Raw genomic sequence first — 8,124 nt, forward strand, 5'->3', positions numbered from 1 at the left:
AAACTTTAAATGAGGCTTAGGTGGTCTTTAGATAAGGCTTGATATTTTAAGAAAAGAGATTGTATGGTATAGTTGCTTTCAGTGGCACAAGACTATCATGAATGACCCAGGAAGCCCTTGCAGTCTTTTTGTAATATAAAGTGGCAACAACAAAGTCATAGTGGAACGAGACTTTTTACTTGCAAGGAGGTGAAGCAGCAATAACCCATTTGAGTCAGTTAGCCTATATTCAGAATAACACATCGAAGCTATAAAAGGAAAATTGCTAAACTCACTGGTGTATATGCGTGAATTGTGTTAACGGACCTGGATATAGAATTATTAGGAAGCAGTGAGTAAAATTTTGCAGCTCTGACTACTGCAATTACCTCAACATTTCAGGAAACCATCAACACTAGTGGAGAGTGGATCAGTGCACTTTTCCATCTGTTGTTGATCACAACCTTGTGTAGGTTCACCAAAAAAAGTAATGGGGAATAGGGAAGGCAGTGTCCTGAGATACTGGAAATGTTAACTGCAGCCTCAGGAAAGAATGCTTTACATCCCTATGTCCTGTACACCCTTATCCTCTACTGTCAAACATTTTAATACACAAACATTTACATTATGCCTGTTACCTTCCTTCCTTTTTCTATTGTAAAGAACTGGCATTTTTAAACTTCACATGAAACATACCCTGCTTGAATTTGGAGAAACACTGCACCAAACTAAATTGCTTTGCTCTTGATCTTTAAAAACTGCCACAGTCCTTGCCTTAGCAGAAAGGAAAACTACACTTCTTATACAAAGATTTTTTCCCTAAATGTTCTCTTATATCTTTGTAGGGCAATTAATTTTTCGTAAGTGATTATGAGGATAAAGGAGCAGCGTGGTATTACATACTAACTGGAGAGTAGAGTCGGGTCAACTAAAAATACATTGGACTGGAATGGTGAAAAAAAATTACAGGCCAAATATTAATCATGGGAGTAATACTGAACATGTGAATTAAGAGCCATTGAAGCCAAGCGTGCTTAAGAGTTGTGAACATCTCTCCACTGTTGCAGTAGACTGGAGCCCAGATCCCTCATTGAGGTTACACAACTGTGTCAGGCTGAGATGTAGTGAAGGTCAGGCTTTTCTTCTTTGCCAGTGTGTTAGTGAACAAACTAGTTTAGGACACTGTGACAACTGAGACATATTAACTATTTCCTACTAATTTCCTCAAGTCTAGGAGGAGGTTTGAGACACCATCCATTCTGTTCATTCGCAACATGTAGCCTTGGGGTTTGGTGTGCACACTGAAGAAATGGGCATGTACTTTTCATTGCAGACCTTTTGCTTCTTTGGAAATTTTACATAAAAACTCAGTGGAAGCCAGCCAAAAAATTCACTTTTATTAAACTCAGTTTTCTATAAAGAACAATGAAAAACTGAGGACTTGAATTAAAACTCTTATTTTCCCAGGTCGTTTACTGAAAGTTCAACTTCTCTGTCAGTATCTTACCTGTCTTTTCCATCCCTCTCTTTTTTTCACATATTATCTGCTTACATTTTGTTCTCAAAAACCCCCTCCCTCCCTCTGCAGTTGACCTCCGGGATGCTCCCAAGTTTCATGCACAGCAGTATGTATGTGTGCTGTACCATCTAGATACACCTACTGCTTAACCTGCTTCTCTGACTGATCCACCCTCCACTTCCCCATCTCATATTCCCCTCTGCCATTCCTGTGCAGTACCTCTCACTTAGTGTACCTTTCCATTCATAAAACAGAAGAGACGACAATCTTATGCTGGCAAATCCCTTCCTCGTCCTTTCTTCACCCCCACAGGTAACTCTGTCATCCTCCAAGCTCAGTTGCTCCCTTTTCTCCCCCTTATGAATACTGGCTTTAGGCCATGTTTATTCTTCTGTGAAGTATTTCCAACAACATGTTTCCCCACCTCAGACCTTGTTTCTGAAATTTTTCGCCAGACTTATGTCACCTCTAGCTTGAAGATGTTAATAAATTACTAGCTTTCTAGAAGTTTCTCCTGGGGGATCTTTAGCTTCTTCTTTCCACTCAGTTCAGAGTCTCTCTGTTCCCCATTCCCGGAGATGAAGTTTTCCTTACCCTTTGCCCCTTTTTCCTCACCAAGCAGCAGCATTTCACCACTGTTGTGCCCTGTCCTGAGCCTTTTTGTGTTGTTCATCCCTTCAGTTTCAGGCCTCACATTTGGGGCCCAGCATTATTCTGCTGCTGTGTTAATTCAGGATTTGTGTCATTGCTTCTGCATGTTCAGGTCCAGCCCAACTTTCCTCTAATCGCTTCCTTCTTCCCCTCCTCCTGGCTTCCTCTGAGGGCTTTCATTCATGCTGCCCTTTTTGTTTAAGCCTGGAACAACTGTACCCATCTTGTGAACCAAATCCACGTTGTCTTCATTCAAATCTCCCCATAAAACTTACTTCTGCTATAAAGCCTATCCAGCTCAGATTCCTCTGCTGAAATATATCCCATTCCTCTACAATAAAAACAAATCCTGTTTCAAAACAAAAGAACTGAGCAAGAGACTGAGTACGCAATTAATTTTTGCCGGTTGCTTTCTGCCAAGAGCAACATGCTTGTTCTTATCCCGCTCCTTAGGATTGTCCTCCCCATGTGCCTCCTGTTTGTCCTTTGTTTTGTTATCAGCTTTTGAGTCCTTCCTGAGGGCTTCTGGCCTGATCCTGTGCTCATGTTGGTGTGAAGCAAGGAGTAACTCTGCTGCAGCAAACAGAGCTTTGCCAAGGTAAAATTTCTGTGGAAGGCAAATCAGCCCTTTGTTTTAATATTAGCTAATAAAGCCTGTGCACAGCTCCAGCAGAGTACTCTGGTTTTAATTAATAAGAATTAGCATATACATCTACATACACTCTTTTTTTCCCTTTGTGGGCTCGGCTACTTTGAAGAAAACCTCTTTGTATGTCTTCCTGGTTATTCTATATCTTGACATTAAAAAAACCCCAAACGAATAAAAAACAAAAACCAAAGTAACATCAGACTCCCACGCAAACAAAAGACTTAGCTGCTGCCGGTGACGGGGAGCGCTGGGAGCAGCCCTTCCCGCCTGCTGAGAGGAGCCGTCTTCCAGCCCGTGCTCCTCACTGCTGGGGAGCCGTCCAATTCCCAGCTCGCCGTCCCTTCCTCTGCCTTTGCACAATCTCACTGCAGTGACTTCCCAGTCCTAATTGGAGCCTCTGGGCATTATTGTATTATTATTATTTAATAAACAACCACATAAAACATTGGTTGACATTTAAATAAGAGTAAAGAAAGGAAAGCTCTGACTCCTAGACTGTTTTGTTTTCTTGTTGACCTGGGTGGAAACAGGGGCAGGTTTTCTATACAATACCCACTCTCGCTCGACACATGCTTACCTTTAAAGTTTTAGAAAAGTCACTGCTAACGTAGGCCCAGTGCGGATGAGAGGGCCAGGCCTGCTGCAGCTGTCAATCCCTGTTGCAACATAAACTGTAAGTATAGAGCCATAACCTGAGCATTCCTGAATAAAATGCACTAATGGCTTCTCTTGCCTGAGCTAGGAGGAGCAAGGATTCAGCATCATTTTCTGCATTGTTACCCCCAGCTGTCCGTTCAAGTGGTTATCTGAAACATGCAGCCATCAGGATGCTATTAAGAAGAATAAATGGAAAAGATAGTTTTATTTTTGCACTTGGTTGTAAGTTTGAGACATTTCACAGTGAGCGTTATCATGACAAAAGAAAATGTGGTGTCCTTGAAGTGAACGCAGAGGAGCACAACTCGTTCAGTAAGGGTTTGAAAGGAAACAAAGAGCTGAAGGCCAGAACTGACTCCTTTAGAAACAAGTATAAGATGCGACAGGATTCAAAATGCTTAAAATACTTGGATGACAAGCAACAAAGAAGCGTCTGTTAGTAGAATTAATTGAATTAAGGAAAGGGAGAGGAAATCTTGAGAACTTTTTAAAAAATAGAGATTTGATGTGTGGGGAGTATAGGAACAAAATTCTCCAGGGCCATGACCGGAGCCCTGACTCAGCATAACTCTTTTCCTTGAAGAAAGTGAAAACTAGACGAGGGTGAGTACGTAAACCCTTATTACCCTTTTTCATTGTGGATCAAAGAGGAGGAATTCTCAGGGCTGCCAGCTCTCCACTTTCCTGCAGTGAGTCTGGAGTGTGGGCTGCATTTATTTCTCTCAGTTAGGCAATACCTCTCATGCTCTAAATGATCAGGTCTTATAATGGACTGCTTGTGAGATGTGAATCTTATTTACTGGTTTGTGTGTGGTATAAATGTTTTTAAAGTATTCAGTAGGAGCGAAACATTTTTGCCATCTATAAAAATTATGTACATATATGCTTTAATTCTAGGGAGTTCACCCCTCATTCTTCCCACCATTTCATTACGTTTGCTCTCCTATATTATATATTAAAAACTATATGCAGTGGCTCACTTGCATTTACATATGTGGACTGTAATAATTCTGTGATGTTGCTTGGAACTTTTGTATGAACATGTTATATAGAGTCAATGTGGGCATGACAAATGTATTGCAGATTTTTCATAGATAAACACAGTCAGTGAATGCAAATACGAGTGCATTTGTGTGCAAGTTTTAATATCTAAGCAGAGCTTGTAAGTGCATAACACCTGTAACCACAACTGTCAGTGGAAACAGGGAAACTACTTTTAAGGCATTTGTGCTGATTTAAAAGTGCTGGACTTTGAAATACTTCAGCTGTAATGGTGGAGATGTGTTTGTCCTCTGGCAGGTATTTAAGTGCATAAACTCTGTTATTAAAGAATATGAACTTTATTAGCAGCTGATATGCCAAGGTCCTTGTGAAAACAAGTACCAGAATGGTGTGGACTGCCTTATAAAGCAACCTGTGGCTTTTGAAGACATTACGGAAATCTTACTGTGAAATGGATTTAAAAGTACTGGTTGATGGTCTTAGGCAGATGGAGAATTTTTTTGGAAAGCAAAATAGGAAATTACCAAAAGAGTGCTGGGTTTGCATGAGTGGCTGTGTAGTCTTGATCTAGAAGCTTGCTTAGGAAAGGCACTGCAGGGGCATATAACATAAGGAGAAAATGGAATCTGTTTGAATATGGGGTGTAGTAGTTTTACCCTGAAAGAAGACTGAGTTACTGCTTTTTATGAGAGTATTGAGACAAGAATATATTAAATTGTTACCAAAGATATAGAGAAGAAGTATGTTCTGTAAAGTTTTCTGGTGCATTTTATCAAAACTGTTCATGTCACTAAGAGAGATACATGCAAGTCCAAGACTTTAATCAGGCAAAATTAACCTCTTTCAGACTTTTCTTTGTCCATGAATTCAAATCTTTGCTTGTTTCTATATCTGGTGGAGATAAAGTCGTCCTTAATGGCCTGCAAAATATTTCCTAGATAGAGAGTTCAGGTTCAACATGTGAGGGAAATTTGTTCGGAACTTAGTGGAAGTCTACTTGCTTGTTCTAAATAACATCATATTAGGTAGCTGTTGAACTGCTGTAAGAAAAGCTATGGTTTGCAGAGAGAGGAAGTGAAATTGCATTTGCATTTCTTTAGAGTTCATTCCAAGTAGTTTATTCATGGAAAATCAGAAGGAGATAGTCTTCAAAATGGCCAGTAAACTGAAGAAGCTGGGCTTGGAGCATCTATATTCTTCACTTTTGAAAACCTCACTTGTTGCTTGCTCCTACAGAGCACCTGAGAACACTGGTAAAAAACAAATTACATTAGTCCCATTGTATTTTAGAAGCTCTTTTGTCCGTGTAACATTCGGATGATGTCAGAGGTTGATTATATGTTAGGTTGTTCCAATGAAAACAATTAATTTGGGGGCAAAAGCCAGTGAGGACCCTGTCAGACACTGAACAATGTTTTTGGTTTTCATGCACTGAATCACCAGTGTTTATAGGCCTCCAACATGTAAATCACCCTGAGGTAATCTGGAAGGGAAGGATATGAATAAGCCAATTAAATTGGCAAAGAGCCTAAGGAACACCCTGTTTAGGGATAAAATCACATGCCTGTCCTAGTGCCAGTAGTTTTGGAGAAAGAAACAGAGTTAAAATCTCTGTAGTTCATTTGTTTGTAGAGAGAGATGATTTAGAAGATTTTGGTCTTTTCCTTTTGTATTTGTGGGCTGAGGTGACTGAGATAAGGCAGCAGGTGATGTGTTTTCTGCAAGTAACATTTTGATGACACAGAAGGATGTCATCCAGGTTGCAGAGGGTGTAGGAACTACTTGCCTCATTTATAGTAATTATTTCGTATTCAGTTTTATGATATGAGCATTCAAAGGACTGAATTGCCTTTTATCTTTCAAAGTACCTCATTTTTTTCTTTCCTTTTTTTTTTTTTTTTTTAAGGGAGGCACAGTTTTCCATCAGAAAGCCTTCTCCACCCAACTCAGCAGTTACTAAGCATACATTAAGGTGCTCTATATCTAGATAATAACAGAAACAACTGCTCTCTTCTTACCATATGCCAGGCCAGTGCCTTCAAATGTGTGAGGTAACAGGGAAAAAAGGGAGAGGTGAAGAAAACTTTTAATTGAAAGTTGTGCAGAGGAAAAAGTATTTCCATTCTTAGTTTACCTCTTTACAGTATGAATGGATTTGTTTTGTGTTTTTAAGAGGCTTGCTGTATTTGCTGGAAGACTAACTGTGTATTTCTGCCATCCCACCTAGATCTTTGAACTCATAGGCGAGTTCCAATCAGGAAAGTAGCTGGTTCTCTAGAAGAGACATACACTGCATATGCCTTCACTGGAGGAAAGGCCCAGGCAGAACTGGCTGACACCAGACACTTTATGTGGGAGTGGATCATTATGACCTCCCCAAGTACAGAAGAAGCTGTAATTGGCATTTGTACGTTATTAAGCATCAGAGAATTTAACTGTAAACAGAAATCCATAGGAAATCAGGAGTTACCAGTTACACTGCTCACAGAACTACTTTTAAGGGCAGCTTTTGGACATTTTTCAGACCCCATTAGGAACGGGGGAGATGTAACCTCCTTTTTTTTTCTCCATACAGCCTATCATCTTTGGACTTCTACAATGGTGTTCCTGGTTGAAGGGAAGTAGCTTCCTGAGAACAGAAACAGCCAGAAAGCAGCAGAGACATGGGGTCACTGGAAACACCACCTAACAGCCCTCTGGATACTTGGAAATAACAGCATTGGGAGATCCTAGATACAAATGCACAGACTGGCAAAAGACCCAGATAAACATAGTTGTTCAAGATGGTTTCAATGCCTCTCACCTAACCCCAGCCACCTCACAGTGCACATCTAGCTCACACCAGTCAACGGAGACAGAGGCAGCTTCCAGGAACAATCTGTTCCAGCCCAAAATAGGTATGAAATGGGTGTGATGAACCTTTCTTATTCTGTCTGTCTATGTTGTTTGCTGAGTCAGCCTAGATGACCATCTGAACTTTTTAGACAGGTAACTTTCAGTGAGATGAATCCCAGTCTTAGTGTTCAGCACCTATGCGGTCTGACCACGCGTTGCTGGCAGCAGAGCAAATTCCAATTACTAGATGAGGGCTAGAAATTTTTCAGACTTTTGTTCTGAACTGGAACTGGAGGTTCACTTAGCCTCATGGACATCTCTGGGCCTTCTTCACTTTTAGACATTCAGGCACTGCTCAGAGCGGTGGAAAGAAACAGAAATAGCTGCTTTCACTTCTCTTGCTGGTGTATGGGCCCTGCAGAGAAACAGGAACAAAAGTAAGGTTAGGCAGGGTTTAAAGGAACAAGATAATGTTTGGTAGAGGAAGGGAAAAACACATAAGCTGGCCAGGTCTTTAACTTAAGAGCAGTGTACATGAACTGTTGCCCTGTCCCCAAGAAAACAAGGGGTTCGGAAAATAGTCTAACTCTAGGCTGCATGAAATACAGAGCACATGACACTGTGTGAGTCCCTTTGTCTCGATAGACAGCACTCTAGAATTGGTATGACCTTACTCCTGCCCTTGTTAGTCTGAAATATGTAGCACAGCTGTAGGACATAGTTCATCATTTATCAAGGGTAAATACAGTTCTGGATGGGAGCATGGAGGTGAAAAGTGTTCTGCACACAGCGTTTGCTTGCATGTTGTAACTTGCTGCTCAGAAAAAACCAG

The sequence above is a fragment of the Athene noctua genome, chromosome 1 (assembly GCF_965140245.1).
Source record: "Athene noctua chromosome 1, bAthNoc1.hap1.1, whole genome shotgun sequence".
Taxonomy (NCBI): Eukaryota; Metazoa; Chordata; class Aves; order Strigiformes; family Strigidae; genus Athene; species Athene noctua.